Genomic DNA, 15,476 nt, shown 5'->3' on the forward strand with positions numbered 1-15,476 from the left:
TTTAGCTCAGCGGCAAAAGCGCCTGCCTGGCAAGCGCAAGGTCGTGAGTTCGGTTCCTGGTACTGGAGAAAAACCAAAAAAAAAAAAAAAAAAATAAACTTACGTTAATGAAAATTTTTGTTGTTTAGAGCTGAGAACAAAGAAACACCCAGACAAGTTTTCAGAACACTTCTACTCTTACAGACAGCTAAGTGAAGGAAAAAATACAATAGGCAGTCAGACAGGGCTAGTCCTCTAGGAAATCAGTGCAGAAGTGAGCACCATTACAACTGTGGCTGGAGGCACATCTGTTAAAGGCCAGGCTTCAAGATAAAGACAGAATGACCAGGTCTAGATATTTCCCCAAGGGATAAGACAAATGTTAATACCTATTCCAGTAAAGTCTAGATAGACAAACCCTCTGATCCAACCCTTCCTAAAAAAGGTCCTTATTCTTTCCATGTATACTTCCCATTAAATCACTGTACCTCAGTGGCTATATTTGTAACCTTATTGGTTGATAATGTTTTTGACCCACATTGTACCCACCTTGTGATTTTACTCTGTAACACTTCCTTTGAGAAGTAGAATCACTGACAACCCACTTTTGGGTCCCCTCCTATCTCTTGGGAACTATTTCTCTCAATAAATATTTTCTACTCTTAATCTTCATTGTTCCTTAAAATTCATTCTTTGATTTTGGAGAACACAAACTTGGCATATCTGCCGCCTAGCAGGTTGGGAGTTACATATTATTTCTCCTATATCATGACCACTCAGTGATGTTAGTAGTCATCATTCACCTTAAAAATGGTTTGTACCATGCCTGTTAATCTCTGTTAATAATATTGTGTGTGTTAGATCCAGGCAGGAAGCTCTGTTACAAGGATGATAGTTGTCGCTAGTGTTAACCAAGATGAAGTGGTGGTAGACAGTCCATTTAAAGTCTCATTTAGCATTTTTAATTTGCCTCACCTTAGGTGGCAAACACAGTTTGCATAATTCGCTGGAGGGGATGTGTGGGAAGAAACACAACAAAAGGGAAGAAAAATAATCAAACTGATTTTCTTTTACAAAATGCAAAAACAGCTGGTGGAAGGAAATGCAAAACATCAAAGCATGGTTTTTCTGTCAGAGATTAAAAGGACCTCAGAAAGCCATTATATGGCTCAATTCCTTCACAATAATATGGTAGGGGAATTGAAAGGGGCCGGCTCTGTGAGTATCCTTGAGGATACCCAACTGAGACTCAGAGCTGCCTCTTCCACATCTTGTCCATCTTTTGATCTATTTCTTCACAGAGAGTAGTTTTCTTCTAATCCCTCATTAAGTACTCTGTGCTCACTTGTTGCCTTTACTGGTCCTCTGATCAAGGGTCACACCCTGGCCTTACCCAGTCCCTGATACTGCTGTTCCCAGTACTCACTGAATTACCTAGCCAACGGGGGAGTGCCTGGCTTAGAAGTCAGTGCCTCTTTCTGGTTTTGCAAATGCCCTACCATTTTGGATCTGCAAGAGAACCTGGTCCGTTTCTTTAGCTTCAGAAAACCATACCCTCAGACATGCCACTTGGATCTCCAAACTGGGAACACCCAGGCAGAACAAACACAGAGAAGGGTTTTCCCCACGTTTTCTTTATCTACCTGAAGATCTGATCCTTTGAAAAGGAACACAGTGGACTTCAATAGCCTTCCTAAAGTTTCATTAACCAGAAAAGATTAAACTTATCTCACAGAGAATGAAAATCAAACCCAGAGGAGCTCTGTCCCAGGGTATTGTCTGTTCTCCAGCCTCGTTCATCTTCCCTACAAATAATTTACTACCTAATCACCTTCCCTAGGAAGAAGGTACTTAAGCCTCACCTATTTGGCCCTCTTTTGAGGCTGATATTTTATATCACTCTTGTTAATGTACAAACAATCATGAATCTGCATGCATTTTCTTCTGATAATTTGTCTATTGTGAGTTTATTTCAGTAGACTCAATTATTGAACCCCCAGACTGAAGGTCTGAGTTTCCCTGTACTCTTCAGCATGGAGCTACCTAGTAGGCCTCTAATTAGTCACCAGGTGCCAGCATATGCCTGTGCCCTGCATCAACCTTTGCAGGATAAGCCAAGCTCTGTTTGGCTTCACCTCCCAAATCTCACTCAACTGTGTTCTGTAGTCAGTGATACCTGGAACTACACAGATAAGGACTGTGAAAAGTATGGCTCTAACTTTATTACATAGACAGAGTGCAAGTTATCACAGGAATGTGTGGAAGAGTAAACCATATTTTAGGCAAGACAGAATTGATTTTTGGATGTGTTAAGCTTGAGGTGCTTCTAAGGCCTGATACGAAGACATCTGACAGGCAGAATACAGTTTTGTAATGTAGGAACACATCTGGGAGACATCAGTGGGTGAGTTGGAGTCAGCGAAAGGCTAAAGTTTTTTCAAGGAAGAAAAATCCTGAAACATTCTAGGAATCAAGAATTTACCTTAGTCAACTTTACTCATAACGAACAACCTCACTATCTCAGTGGTTTACAAGAACATTTATGTGTTGCTCTTGTAGGAGAGGAAAGATTTTTTCCTCTCAACCCTCTAAGTTCTTGTTTGGTACAGATTTCTAAAACAGACAGATGAACAAAAGGAAAGCAAATCTATTAACATGCAAATTTCGTATATGCATGGGAGGCACCCACAGAATTTTAATTTGAACTTTCATTGCATCTTCAACAAGTAATTATAAATTTGCAGAGAAGTAGTAAAACTCAGGAAAGGAGCTTTGAGTCTCTTTGGCATCAAGTTAGGGAAGGCAAGTCACTGGCAGATAAAGGCTTGTCAGTAAAGCTTGTGAATGTAGATTCTCGGGTATTCTCTCCATGTGTCCTCAGTGGTTGAACTGTTCCTACTGGTAGGGAGGGGAGGCAGGCATCATTTGCTTTTGGAATCTATGTCTTGCTGTAATGGGAGGGTAGAGAACTTTCTTGTGCTTGCCTCTTAATTGTCATCAGTCAACCATCCATGTGCAGAAGAGGCATGTTTTCTGTTGCAGATTCCCTAAAGTGTTGAGGTTGTTTCATGCTGCTCAGCTTTGTTTGACTACTTCAGTGTCTCCTAATTCCAGACTCAGTGAAAGGAGTAGCTACCCAGGGGACATGGCTATACTTGTGACAGAGCACAGCAAGAAGGCAAGAAGTAATTGCTTTTTAAGCTTCAGCCTGCATGTGATGTCTATAACTTGTACTCTCTCACAATTTGCCAAGCAAATCTCAAAGATACATTCACATATTGAGGGAATAAGGAGTTGTCTCTCCCTCATGGGGAGAGGACCAGAAGGAACTCATGGTAAAGCAGTGCATTTAAATTAAAGGTAAGGAAATCAGAAGGTGAGTCACCCTCTGGGAGCCTGCAGGTAGGTAGGTTTGAGCAGTAGTAGGGGCAGAGGATGATGAAGAGGGACCACTGAGAGCACTGCAGGCCTGACAGCCAGGTCCTGATGTGGATGTCACCTGCTGCACATGTGCCTGAGGATAGGCTTAATGCATCAGCCTTAGTCTTGGGAAGAAATCTCTCTAGGCATTAAGTGAGATTACTTTCCTGAATATGAGTTGTAAATAATTGATTTCTCCCCCAGGCTATAATTTCCAAAGGAACTCTTTCATTTCCTTATTAATGTGTGGATTAGATGAGGAGGAGCTAAATAAAGAAGCTGACTTATTCAGGGATGCCTCTGACTGCTGCCTGTGCACAACTATGAATATTCACAATTTGGGTTGCTTACTTGAGCACAAGTCAGGCAATAGAAACTTAGAAGCAAAGCAGCTGCTCCCACCCAGAGCGGATCTGGCCATCCCATGTGGAAAAGCCTGAGCAGAGTGGTGCTGAGAAAGAAAGGGGCTGAGTTAGGAAGGATGCTTCCTGGCCAGTCTGACCTTCACCAGGACATGTTACCATCTGAAGGGTAGAAAAAGGAGAATGGGGCAGAAGGATTTGAGCTCTTGGCTGTCATCTCTTGATTTTTGGTGCAGATTTTTCATTCCAGCACCAGCCTTTCCACCTGCTGGAGCAGGCTCTTTAGCTTCTTGTGCTGACCCTTCAACCTCCTAGTGCTGACCCTTCAGTCTTGAGTGGAGGATCCTTGGCCCTCTTGATGCAGACATGTATGGGCTGTGGGCTTCAGGGCTTCAGTTGGATCCTAGCACATGGACTGGTCTTTTGCACTCTTCTGCATTTGACTCTTTGGGCAGCCATTTCAGGCAAATCTAAATTTCTGTGTCCTGCATTAAATCTGATTCAGAACATGTACAGTCTTCTGAGAAGCCTTACCCTAGCCCTGCAAGCTTTGTAAACACTGACTAATACAGGCACACTCTATAGCTTTCCTCGGTTTTCTTCCTGTAATACTACAATGTCAGGCCTTACATTTCAGTCTTAAATCTATCTTGAGGTGATTCCTGTATATAGTGTGAGATAAAAGTACACCTTAATTCTTGTGCATATGTGTCAGGGTCTTAGCCTAGCCCCAATCTCCTAAACAACTGGACAGTGAATGGCTTAAATAGAGACAAATGGTATGATTTTAGGGCTCCAGGAAGATCAAAATGCTACAGTGAAATTAAAATTCAATGGGGATTGAGACAAAGAACTTTTCTGGGACAGCCCATATTTATTTGGTTTTCAAACAAAGAAAAGAGATACTAAGGTAAGTTTGGAAAACTGAGCAGGACCTTGGGAGACTCCAAGTAGTAAATTTTGCCAGTTAAGAGAACTCTCTTATCCCTAAGGCTGGCAGTTTTATTGCCCTGGAATAGGACGTGTCAGCAGCCCATATCCATCTTGGCCTCAGCTATGGTTATCTTGACTTTAGAGTCCTTTTCCAATACAGCCAGAGCTCCCTGTCTTCATCAGTTTTGCCCTATACCACCTGATCTCCAACACATGTATAATCCAATTTCTCCAATACCAAATACTAAAGAGACTGTCCTTTCTTCACTGTATGCTCTTGGCACTTTTGTGGAAAACCAGTGACCACAGATGCACAGGTTTTTGCACCTTTCTGAACTTTCTTGTGTCTTACTTTTTGATAGAGCTAGTTACTGTCCAGAGGACATTTGATATCTTACATGTGGGAAAAGCCCTGAAAGTTTAAAACAAAATCAGTAACAGGACATAAATGTTATGTGAATAAAATGGAGTCCAGGAGGGAAGTGTGGAAGTAAAAGTTGTCATACAGCTTGGCTGCGCTGCAGAAGGTGCTTAGTCTGGGACAGTGTAACACAGTGCACCCTCCTGTATGGGTGTAGTAGATGGAGGATGTAGAAGAGTGGGGAGAGAAGAAACTGGTGGAGTTGTCTCTAGGGATCCCTGCATCCAGTGTGCAGCTCAGCTCCTCAGAGGTTTGCTGGTGTGTCCTGCTGTGCAACCTCTGTCTAAGCAACCATATCCTCATGACACTTAGTAATAACAGACTACAACTGTGAGAAACCAGCAGCCAAGTAACACACAATTGGCCCTCACAGAACTGCATTTTGGAGTGAGTTTATAAGGAAGGGGTTATTCATAAAAATATAACTAGGGAATTTATGGAAGAAGAAGGCAGCATCCTGGACCTGGTCACTCTGGGGGACTGGCTGTTGCCATTCCTGGGTGAGACTGGTGAGCAGAGTGGAGGTTTCCAAGACCAGAAAAAGACTGTGTAAAGAGAACTTCTCAGCAGGAGTTTAGGTGGTGGGAGGGGGATGCAGCCTGCCATTACCACTGTTCCCCCTTTCCTCAGGCTGACAGAGTCAGAGTTACTCTTCCCAGCCGCAGTTCTGAGGGGTTCAGTGGCTTTCACAGCTCAGTGGGCTTCACATCCTTAACTAAAACTCCTGGAGTTTTAGTTATGAGAGCCTGTTGGGGTCTGGTGCATGGGGGGGCATGGTGACCAAGAAGTCATGTTTCTACTGTAGGTGACCAAGTGGCTGGCAGAGAGTACTGGGAAACTAGTCAGCAGGCACACTGGGGGCCCTAACAGCGCTTGTCATAGAGCAGGCCCGCTGTGGCTTCTGTGAGCTGGGAGGTTCTACTGGGTACCAGCAGAAGTACCTGAACATTTGACCAGTATCCCTGGGCCTGGGCACACTGAGCCTCAGTTATGGGGCCTCCTTGGGAGCTTTGACTTGGGGCTCACAAGGAGCAAAGAATAAAGGCAAGGTACTGAAACACACACACACACACACACACACACACACACACTCTCACACACACACTTCCACTTAACTTGCAGGACAGCCTGTGAGGAGGCTTATTTCTTGGTGTCCTCTGTGTATCTGTCCTCCACAGTTCTCTCTCCTTAAGACTCTCTGCCCTCCCTGCACCTTGTTTTCCCATTTGCTGTACTTGGTTTTCTGTGACCCAGATGCCCATATTTGAATTGAGTCTTTGAAATTTTGGGGCCTGATTTTTAAAAATTCTTTAAATGTTCTAGATAGAAGTCCTGTGTCTGGAGGACAGTTTGCTAAATTTTTCCCCAATTTGTGGGTTTTCTTTTTACCCTGTTGGTGATTTCTTTGGGTGTGCAAAAACTTTTTAATAAGATGAGATCCCAGTTGTTGATTCTTTAAAGTATTTCCTGTGCAGTTTGGCTTTTGTTCATGAACTCTGCCTACCCGTATGTCTTCAAAATTTCTACCTACTTTTTCTTCCAATAGATTTAGTGTTCCTATTTTAATATTTAGATCTTTGATCCATTTTGATTTTAGTTTAGTGCATGGTGAAAGGCATGGATCTAGTTTTAGTCTTCAGCATGTGGAAAGCCAGTTTTTCCAGCGCCATTTATTAAAGAGGCTATCTTTCTTCCAGTGAACAAGTTTGTCCCCATTGTCAAAGATCAGATGGCTAAGTTTGTTTGTAGTTGTGTCTGCATCTTCTAATCTGTTCCATTGATCCTCTGGTCTTTTTTTGCCAGTATCAGGCTGATTTATCACAGTAGCTTTGTAGTATAATTTCAAATCAGGGACTGTAATACCTTCTGTCTTTCCTTTGTTGCCCAGTATTGCTTTGCTATTCTCAATCTCGTCTTGTTCCAGATGAATTTTAGGGGTGTTTTCTCTAGATCTGTGAGGTATGCTAATGGAATTTTGATTGGGATTGCATTAAATCTATATAACAATTTTGGGAGGATGGCTGTTTTCTCAATGTTTGTCCTTTCTATCCATGAGCAAGGAATATCTTTACATTTTCTGAAATCCTATTGGATCTCCTTTTTCAGAGTACTGTGATTTTTATTGTGTGGATCTTTTCTTCTTTTGTTAGACTGATTTCTAAATATTTCATTTTTTTGGATGCTACTGTGAAGAGTATGTTCTCTTAGTCTGCATTGTGTTAGTTGTTCCTCTGATCTTTATAATTCCCTGCCTTCTTTGTGCTTTGGGATTGACTTGCTCTTCTTTTTCTAGAAGGTTGAGGTGCAGCATTAGGTTGTTTATTTGTGCTCATACTGTTTTCCTGATGTGAGAATTCATTGCTATAAATTTCCCTCTAAGGTCTGCTTTTATTGCATCCCACAGGGGCCACTAAGTTGTATCAGCACTTTTCTTTGATTGCAAATATTTTTTAATTTCTTCTTTAATTTCATCTGTGACCTATTGGTTGTTTTGGAGGGTGTTATTTAATTTCTATGTGTTTATGTAGTTTTTGTGATTTCTTTTGTCAATAATTTCCAATTTTATTGTGTTATAGTCAGATAATATGCATGGGGTAATTTCAATTCCTTTGCATTTACTTAAGCATGTTCTATGGGCTAGTATATGGTCTACTTTAGAGAATGTTCTGTGTGCAGCTGAGAAGAATGTGTATTCTGATGTTGTTGGGTGGAACATTCTGTAAGTTTCACTAAGTCCTTTTCTTCACAAGTTTGATTCAGTTCTGTTATATTTTTGCTGATTTTTTGTCCAATTTGTGTATCTCTTTGTGACAATGGAGTTTTAAGCTCCCCAGTTATAATTGTGTTATTATATTTTTGATTTTTCATGTTTATTAATATTTGTCTTATGTAATTGTGTGCTCCCATATTTGGTTCATATATATTTATGATTGTTATCCTTTCCTCTTACAGTTTTCCCCTAACAAGTATATAATGATCTTTTTTATCTCTATTCATCATTCTTGGTTTGAAGTTCACATTGTCTGCAAACAGAATAGCTACCTCTGCTTTTTTCTGGGATTCTGTTGCATGGACTGTTGTTTTCCATCCTTTGACTTTCAGTCTGTGAATTAAATTTTGAGTTCAGTGTATTTCTTGTATGCAACACATTGTTGCATTTTGTTTCTAGATCCATTCTCCCAGTCTGTTTCCTTTGATGGCTGAATTGAGGCCTTTTATATTAATGATTATAACTGATATATGTTGGCTTACCTTTGTCATGTTATTTTGCTGCTGTTGGTTCTCTAATTTTCTCCTGTTTTTAACTGCTTGTCCTGCTTGGTATTTTCTTTCTGTTGTTGTTCTCAGCATTGTGTTCATTTTTATCTGTTTCTAAACTATCTCTCTGTACTCTTTGCAGGGTTGGGTTGGTGATCATGAATTTTGTCACTGGTTCTTTGTCATGGAAGTATCTCATTTATCTATTAATTTTTAAAGATAGTTTTGTAGGTTACATCAATCTGGTTTGGAAGTTGTTTTCTTTAAGGACCTGAAATACTTCACTCTATGTTCTTCTTGACTTGATGGTTCTTGTTGAGAAGTCTGCTGTGATTTTGATCATCTTTCTTTATAGGTGATCTGTTTCTTTTCTTTAACAGCTTTTAATATTCTGCTTTTGTGCTGAATTTCTGGGTTATTGAGTCTTATATGTCTGGATGTAGATTTATTTTGGTTATGGCTAATTGGAATTCTATGTGCCTCACTTATTGTGTGTCAGATTCTTTTTCTGTACTTGGGAAATTTTGCACTATTACTTCTGCATACAGTCTTTTTGTGTCATTTGTGTTGATTGCTTCTTTTTTATTAACTTCTATCAGTTTTATATTATTTTTCTTTGCATCATCTTGTAGCTGTTGAATTGTTTTCTGGTTCCTTGTTATTTTTAAGAGAACATTCCTTTCACAATTGTTAGTTGTAATGCTGTCTTCAAATTCTGAAAGTCTATCTTTAGTTTTATTCAGACAATTATGCCATCTTTCAATGGAATTTTTAATATCCTGGATATCTGTTTAAATCTGTTTCATGCACTCTATTTCTTTCCTATATTGATAATTCATTATTTCCATCCTTTTCCTATCATCATGTATTTTTATTTACCTCTACTGTAGATTTGCTGAGCATTTCCTTTCTGACTATTGTCATTTTTCTTTTTACCTTAGAGATTATTTTTGATCTGATTTCTTCTATAGCCCAATGGAGCTGTTTGTTTGCTTCAGTTTCTATCATTTCAGAAATTTCAGGTGTGTGACTTCCAATTATTTCTATGTCAGTGTCACCTGGATTCGTTCTGGGTGGACTGGAGGTCTGAGACTGCATTTTACTCCTTTATTTTGACAGTTTATATTTAAAATTTTTCATATTTTGTGTTCTCTGATCATCCTTTTGGATTTTTGTAGTGAGTAGCTATATCACTAGTATCAAGGCCACATCAAAAATAGTCTGTACTTCAGAGATGTCTTCTGTGTGTAGGAGATTCCTGGTTTATGTCTGTTCCAAGATCCTACCTTCCCAATTAACTGAGATTGGGATGCTTTTTTCTATTTGGCTCAGTCTCCAGCCTTTTGGTGTAGGGCTGTGGTAAGGTTATTACACCAGAGTTTCCTAATATTGTTACCCAAGGGAGAACAGCACATCACAACAGATATGACATCCTAGCCACAGTAGTATAATTAGCAAAAGCACAATTTAGAAATTGACAAACTGTGGTAACTATCATTTTTGTACTTTATACTATAGGAGCAAAGTCTATAGTTATATAACAGAACTGATTGCAGATTAAGAGTTTGTATGCAAAGTGTCTCCCTTTGTTATAGTGGATTTACCCTGGGTTTCTCCAGATGAGCCAGTTGCTACATCCTGGGTGCTTCCCACACTGGCTGTCTGTCCTGCAGGGTAGGCACCAGGGTTCCTCTGGACCGAGGTTTCCCAAGGCTCCTGAGTTTCCTGAGGCTCACTGAGGCTCACCCTGGTTCCCGTGATGGTGGGGGATGGTAGGCAGCTTTTCTCCTCTCCTGAGCAGCTCACTGTATCTCACCCAGGCTCCAAAGGCTCACTGTAGCTCCCATGATGGTGGGGGACAGTGGATGTGGTTTTGCCCCTCCCACTTGTCTCACCAACCTCTTGAGGCTCACAGTGTCTCCCTTGCTGGTGGACATGTAGTGGATGGGGTTTCTCCCTTCCAAGAAGCTGTGAGGCTTCTGAGGCTCCCCAGGGCTCATCAAGTCTCACTGTGGCTCCCATGATCAAAATGCTTTCTTCCATGTCACTTTCTGTCCCCAAAATTCTCTAAATTGGTATTTCAAAACTTGTTTTCTTCTGGGTATGGGGGTGCACGCCTGTAATACCAGCACTTGGGAGGCTGAGACAGGAGGATCAGTGTGAGTTTGAGACAAGTCTGGGCTACAAAGTGAGCTCAAGTCCATCAGGAGCTGTACAGTGAGACCCTGTGTCAAAAAGACAAAAAAAAAAACAAACTTTTTTTTGGTCAAGTAATGCTGGCCATTGGAAATCTGGCTTCAACCCACATGTATCTCTGACCTACCTCTTGCATATATGTATACTCTTGACTTCAGGGTCTTATCACAAAATCATTGAATCATTCAATGATTTTATGAATGGATTTAGCTAGCACCTGCCATGTGATTAAATCTCTTCTAGAAGCTAGGCATTATAAAGCACACAGGCAGGGAAAAACACCACTGTAATGGGGCTTATTTTCAATCATGGGACAATATATAGGGAAACAGGTAAAAGGATGATTTCAAGTAGTGATTCAGGTATGAAACAGGGAAGTTTGGAGACAGAAAAGGTAGAGCCTCCCTTTTTTATATGTGGCAAGCCTGAGGGCTTTGTGATGTGTGGCAGGTGAGCAGAGCAAAGGATAAAGTATCAAAGGGATTTCCAACCAAGTTTTAGAGGGTTCTTGCCCTACTTCTCTGCCTGTCATTCCTAATACCACCTCAAATTCTTCCTCTTCCAGGAAGGCATCTTGTTCTGTCAAATCCATAAGCAATTTCCTTCAGAATGATTGCTATGTTTACTCTTTATTTTGTGCATGTATACTTCATTATCACTTTTATTTCTCGTGGCTTTATTTCTCTAATAAAGGTAGTTTTCTCAGTCCAGTGTCATTCCCTTATTCTTCTGTGTGCCACATCTCATGGAGTGGCAGTGTCAGATTCACTCAGGGTGGTAGGTCAACATTTGCTGTTTGAATACAGAGCTGAGGTCACTCTCAAATCAGTTTTGCAGGCCACAGTGTAAATGATCCATGTAGATAAAGGAAAACTATCCCAACATAATATAGGGCACATAGGAAAAGGCCACAACTACCTCAGTGATAAGAGACTGAAACATTTATATCTCCTAGATCAAGAACAAGACAAGGATGCCTATTTCATCCTTCCATTAAAAATAGTGGTATGGAAATTCAGCAAGAAAAAGAAATGAAAGGCATCCAAATCAGAAAGAAGTAAAATTTTCTGTGCAGAAGACATATGTTACATGTTTTAAAACCTCAAAGACGCTATAGGAAACTTTTAGAACAAATAAGTGAGTCCATAACAGGTGCAAGAAACAATCAACACATAAAAAATTACTTAGGATTCTAAATGCCAGTGTAGAATAATCCAAATAGGAAATCAAGAAAGGAATTTTATTTTCAATACTATCAAAAAGAATAAAATACTTAGAAATAAAGTTTACCCAAAAGGTGAAATATTTATACAATGGAAAGTATAAAACATTGTTGAAAGCTTTGTCATTTTCATGGATATTATTAATAAAATAGAAAGATAGAAAGACATGCCATATTTTTGGATATTATTAATAAAATCCAAAGAGATCCACAGATTCAATGTAATCTTTATCAAATTTTAAAAGTGTTTAAAACATCATCCTTAAATTTATAGGGAATTACAAGGGAATTTGAACAGCCAAAATATTCTTCAGAAAAAGGGCAAAGTTGAAAGACTAATGCTTCCTGATTTTAAAACTTACTACAAACTGTAGTAATCAGAACAGTGTGTTATTGGCTTAACGACAAACTTACATATCAATAGGATAGAGTAGAAAGCACAGAAATAAATCCTTCCATATGTGCTCAAATAATGTTCAACAAAGACACCAGGACTCTTCAATAGGAAAAACAGCCTCTTCAGTAAATGGTGCTGGGAAAACTGTATATCCACATACAAATGAATGAAATCGGACAATTTCTTTATTATACTGTACACACAAATGGATCAAAGACCTAAATTGTAAGGGCTAAAAGTATAAAACTCTGAAAGAAAACAAGAGCAAATCTTCATGACAACGAATTTCACAGTGATTTCCTTTGTATAACCCCAAAGCACAGATAACAAAGGTAAACACAAATAGATTTGGCTATATCAAAGTTAAAAACTTCTATGCACTTGTGGTATATTAACTACTGGTCAACTTGTAACACCCAGCTGAACTGAATCAGCATGGTTCTGGGTGTGGAAGGCCCACCTGAGGATCGTTGTCATCAACATAAAAGGAGAGCTGGAGGGGAAGATGGTGTGCTGTTGATTCTCCTGGAGAAGCTTGTCACACTGGTTTTCTTGATATGAACCCAGCTGTTCTCATTGTTGGAGGAGCTTGGGTTCTCAGTGTCACTGAGGATGGTTGTGGTTTTCTTTTGGGGGGCTCTGGCCTTTACCTTGTGCATCATCTCCTGGCTTCAGTGCAGATCCTTCAGCCCGCTGGCACAGATCCTTCATTCTGCTGGAACAGACTTCCTAGATTCTACCACTGACCTTTGGGCCTTCTTAGCACAGATCCTTGATACAGACTTGCACGAGACATTATCTTTGGCTCTAGGCCTGCAGCTGGACTCATGGAGGACATTGCCATGGGCTATAGGTCCAGTCTTCAACTGGATTCATGTAAGACATTGCCATGGGATCCAGGCATTCAACTGGATTCTTTGGGTCTCTAGTGCATGGACAGATCTCCTGCACTCCTGCATTTGACTTTTTGAGTGAATATTATAAAATAATCTTATAAATTTTGTCTTAGATTAAATGTATTCCTTTGCAAACCCTGACTAGAAGAGCACCAAAACACAAAACAAACAGAGGGAAATGCAACCAACAGAAAAGGAGAACATATTCGAAAATCATGTATCTGACATAGCCTAATAATCAAGTGCAGCTGAACAAATAACCCAACTAAAAATAAGTAAAGGACTTGAGTAAATAGTTTCCTAAAAATGTAAAGATTGCCAAGAAACATGAAAAGATGCTAACCATCACTAATCACAAATGATAAAACTCAAAACCAAAATAAGATATTACTCACAACCATTAGGATTGCTTTCAAAACCCAGAAAGTAGCACATGTTGGCAAGTTGTGGGAAAGTGGATTACTGTGCACTGTTGATGGGGATTTATAACAGTGTCCTGCCATAAAAAACAGTATGATAATCAGATATATAATGGCTGTATTAGCTAGTCATTCCTATCTTGTCATATACTCACAAAAGTTGAAGGCAGGATCTCAGAGAAATATTTACATACCCATTTTATAGCAGCATTGTTCATAACAGTCATAAGGTGGAGAAAAATCCAAGTGTCAATCAGTGCATGAATGAATAAACAAAATGTGAAATATACAGATGATAGGATACTTTTCACCATTAAAGAAGGAAATTCTACACATGCTACAATATGAATAAACCACGAGGACATTATGCTAAGTGAAAAGCCAGTCATATAAACGCAAGGTCTATATGACTCCACTTACAGGAGGAAATTAGAATAGTTAAAATAATACAGAAAGTATTTTTTATCATAATTGCCAGAGGCTGATGTAGGGGGTGGTGATGAGTGTGGGGAGTTACTGTTTAATGAGTAGAGTGGCACCTTAGTTCACAAACTTAATTCATTCTACAGTTCTGACCATGTATAGAATTTGTCATAAACTGTATCAAATTTTCCCATAAGGTTTACTGAAAATAAGTTTAATCTGTTCTGAGCCATATGTATATTTTAACCACAAAAATATGAAACAAAGCACAGTACAGTACAGTATGAAGACAGAGAACATTAACCTTGCTTGAGACAACTCCTGGTATGCTGGGCAGGAAGATGAGTCAGGAGGAGGTTATTGTTTGGAGAGAAAGTTTTCCATAAGAACATCAGGGAGATCTTCCAGGGGTTTTCTCTCCCTGTCAAAAGGAGATCAATTTTGGCCAAAGGTCTATTGAGTGTCACTTATTTTTTTCTTATGCTGCATAACCTTTTGAAAATGAGAGGCCATATTATTGTTCAGCAGATTCAACACTGTGTTCATTACAGTTGTGTTGGGGTGGTGCTTCTTACCTGGAACTCATTCCATTTTACTACATTACTGCCAACTCCATTTCTTCTCTTGCTCAGGGGAATGCTCCTCAATAAGCACCTTCTGCTGCTCACTCTGGAGTTCAGCAAGATCTTCCATCACAAGCTCCTCCTATGGTCCTCAACAAGCTCCTCTGTGTCTGCACCACTGGTGTCCAGACCCATACTCTTGTCCATGAACACAATCTCCTCCATCACCTGTGCATCAAACCCTTCAAAGTCATGTTCAGTGGCACATCATGGCCAATTTCCTCCAGGCTGAGTTTAAGGTCCAGTATGTGACATCTTTCCAGGCTTTGTCAGTGAGGTTGATGTAGTGGGGAACATTAAAATGTTTCTTCCAGAACTCTTTCAGAGTCAAGGGTGTCTCTCAGTGACATTAAAGGACCTGGTAAAGAGTACCTTTGTGTACAGCTTCTTGAAGTTGCAGTTCACTTGCTCATCCATGGGCTGCAGAAGAGGTGTTGTTTCAGGGGGAGGAGGAACTTGACATTTGAAGTCACACTCAGCTTCCATGTCATTCACCAAGGCTGGAGGGTGTGCTAGAGTATTGTATATTAGAAGAAGGTACTCTTCAGGCAGTTGGTTCTTAGATATTTCTTAATGCTAGGTGTGAACATCTTGTGCAGCCATTCCATGAACAATTGCCTTGTGACCCAAGCTTTTAAATCAGCCTTCCACATGCCAGGCAGTCTGGCTTGTTCACATGCTATTCCTTGATTGCATGAAGAGTCTGGGAATGGTAGTGGCTTAATCTTCAGATTGATACTTGCATTCACACACAGCAAAGAGGCCAATCTGTCCTTCATGAGATTGTGCCCTTGAAGTGACTTTTCATCCTGTGTGATGCAGGTCCTGTTTGGAATCTTCTTCTGTAAGAGCCCTGTTTCATCACAGTTGAACACTTGTTGAGGAACATATCCTTTTGCCTTTATAAATTACATAAATTCTTTCTTG

At 40.0% G+C, this 15,476-nt stretch overlaps 1 pseudogene; it reads right to left on the reverse strand.

Annotated features, from left to right (window-relative positions):
- Window positions 1-15,035, reverse strand: part of LOC102005116 — a 54,866-nt pseudogene extending 39,831 nt beyond the window's left edge.
- Between the last annotated feature and the right edge of the window lie 441 nt (window positions 15,036-15,476).

This window comes from Chinchilla lanigera, unplaced genomic scaffold (genome assembly GCF_000276665.1).
Source record: "Chinchilla lanigera isolate Chin_1 unplaced genomic scaffold, ChiLan1.0 scaffold00058, whole genome shotgun sequence".
Classification (NCBI taxonomy): Eukaryota; Metazoa; Chordata; class Mammalia; order Rodentia; family Chinchillidae; genus Chinchilla; species Chinchilla lanigera.